This window comes from Neltuma alba, unplaced genomic scaffold (assembly GCF_004799145.2).
Source record: "Neltuma alba isolate B1F8T4 unplaced genomic scaffold, ASM479914v2 tig00005425_pilon, whole genome shotgun sequence".
NCBI lineage: Eukaryota > Viridiplantae > Streptophyta > Magnoliopsida > Fabales > Fabaceae > Neltuma > Neltuma alba.
The window spans coordinates 208,143-210,894 of record NW_021634107.1 but is presented as its reverse complement, the minus strand read 5'-3'; the positions used below and the strand labels follow the sequence as shown (position 1 = coordinate 210,894).

Here is a 2,752-nt window from a genome sequence, read left to right as displayed (position 1 = left end):
GTAGCTACAAAATTTGGGATATTACAAATATTATTGTATTCACAATGTTATTGAATATGAAGGAATTAACTATCTTGAATAGCTACAATAAAAATGATTTAACTGATTCACAGGCATCTAAATCATATCATATTTGCCCAAACTATGGATACGCAATGTATTAACTCTTGCGCCTCCAAAAAGTAGTGTGGTGACGCAAAGTATGGCATGCACAACAGCCAACACAAAGATGATATAGTGATTCTAGCTAGTGACAATAGTAGAATCTTCCCCTGCTTTGCCAAACACACAACCAACCAATATATTATAGAGAGGTATCCTGGTTTAGCGAGTTCAATTTCAAAATCAAAACACACGCAAGGAATCTCACCAAACTGATTTGTTTGATACTATTATTATTTCTCACTAAGCACATGTTTGAAAATAAAGTCAACACAAACAGCAAACATAAATAGAGAGAGAGAGGTATTCTAACATTTCTGGGTTTTTCATTTTTTTTTTTTAAAACCCGAACTACATTGAGAAACAGTGAATATACATGCTGCTGTAAGAAATTCATGGTCATGATTAAACATGGATTATCGTCCTTAAAATTATAGTCTAGTCTTTCAAATGCAATAGGGATGGCACGAAAACAAACAACAATAAGTATCATTAGATAAAAGTTGAAAGCCAACGATGAAACAAAACTGCATTTAAAGAGATAAGAAGGAATAAAAATGACGTTCAATACCATGGTGAATGTGGTCATTGTTTATTATTTATTATTAGGTAGATATTCAAAAAGGTAACATGACAGTGTGTCATCATATTCATATTTTAATACTGAACCAATGAGCATGAACTATAATGGCCTGCTTACAAATATGTAAACCGCAATACAGGTCATTTTAGACAATGCTAAGCAGCTACTATATACCAACTAACACCCTTTTTTTCATTGGAATATTTGAAAGAATTGGCATTCAACGCTTAATTTTGTTAATATCAAATGTTATTTTGAAGCACAACGAACTGCAATCGGGAAGATCACCAAAGACAAGTATAAAATGAAGTTTATATCTCTGGTTGCAATTTGAAATAACTCATCAGATTAAAATGAATGAACACTAACTAAAGTTAGAGGCTAATGAATACAAGGTTTTGCTTTTTCTCGTGACGGGTAATAAGAAGATTGTTGCATTGAAGTAACATTTATGCAGAGTATGTACGAAGCTTGATTGCTATATATTACCAATCCTCGGCTAAGCATCTCTGATTTCTTTGATTTCTTCATGGCATAAATCTCTCCAGTACTTTTAGCACGACATAACCTCAACTGCATTATATAAAAATGCCACGAACAAAACAAACTATTAGAATCCTAAATTTGTAATGCAATCTATCTTCATTGCGCACCTCGCCAAAGGCACCTTTTCTAATTACAGTTTAACTGCTCCAAGTCATCAATTCTAACTTTACGTCTCTGCAGTCTCATATATTCAGTCTCTTGATGCTCAAAATTCCGCATCATTACCTCATTTTCTTCAGCTGAAATTTGTGCTTCTCATGCCTGCCTTAGAAGCGTTTTATGTCTGAAACAAAAGCATAATTTATTGAAGTAAACCTTATAGTTTATTTGCTTTGACTTTTTTAAGTTGAATTGATAATTATAAAATCTAAGCTCATACATCCTGAACACCATCATGAATAAGGTGTTGAAGAAAACCCCTTTACACCCATAGTACTCTGTCATTTGACCTCTGATTATTGCTTCCACCATCAAAGCCAGATTTGATATAGAATTAAAGACCCGAATAGAGAAAACAACAATCGATGATATAATCAGCAAGAGAATGATTGAGCTGAAATTTAAAACATCATTCGATTAAACACATTAACAATGTCTGAAAGTTTTTTTCCTCCGGAAGAAGCAGAACAATAAAATACACAAAGACAAAAGGCAACATCAAAACTATGAGGAAGACTAAAGAGAGTATGTAGAAAAGTGAAAGGAAGAAGAAGGCTTGGATTTACCTGTAGGCTTCACTCCAGAAGCACTCCCTGCCGTATATGAGAGTTATCGGCATCAGAGGCAGCAAACTGAAGGCCCCAGAGTTGGTTTATAAGCGAAGAAGAAAGAGTAATGATTCCCCTGGGAAATTGAGGAGGAGGGGGGAAGGGATGTGGAGAAATAGAATTAAAAACGCAATTGAAAAGCAGGGAGTTAAAAGTGAAGAATGGATTTGATTTGGAAAGGAAAAGGTACGGGTAGGGGAAATTTTCAAATTTAAGACTGAAATGAAAAAGAGAGAAAGGGTAAGGGTGAGGGGAATTTCAAAATTTGAAATTCAAATCAAAGCACTCAACAAAAGTATCCAGAAAATCTGCACCACAGAGATACACCATACATTTTTCTCAAAGCACATCATTGTAGCATGGCAGCCCCCGTCCAAAACAAGCGTGGATAACCATCTTTTGTGCGCACGTAGCCCAACGCGCACCCAGTACTGTTTATAGAACAGCGAAAATAGAGAGGAGCCGACAATGGTGGCTCGGCTTCTCTCATCGTTTCATCCTTATCCTCTTCAGATCTCATGCACCACTCTCTCCACACTGCACATTCTCCCTTTTCGAAATGACGGTGGGGAGGCAGAGAAACCGAGGCACCAGTCGACGAGGGTAGCAGATCTACGAGATAATGCACCAGTCGATGAGGAGATAATACCGTCACATTCTTCCAACTCTCTTTGCTGGTGAACGGCGGAAGAAC

The 2,752-nt window shown here is 36.3% G+C and overlaps 1 long non-coding RNA gene across 1 annotated transcript; it reads right to left on the bottom strand.

Moving 5' to 3' along the window:
- Positions 1 to 931: 931 nt before the first annotated feature.
- On the bottom strand, positions 932 to 2,414 carry LOC114747746 (uncharacterized). The gene is made up of 3 exons (XR_003740405.1): positions 2,017 to 2,414; positions 1,517 to 1,574; positions 932 to 1,318 (listed from the first exon to the last, which is right to left on the bottom strand). It is a non-coding gene; the product is annotated as an uncharacterized LOC114747746 (long non-coding RNA).
- Positions 2,415 to 2,752: the final 338 nt, after the last annotated feature.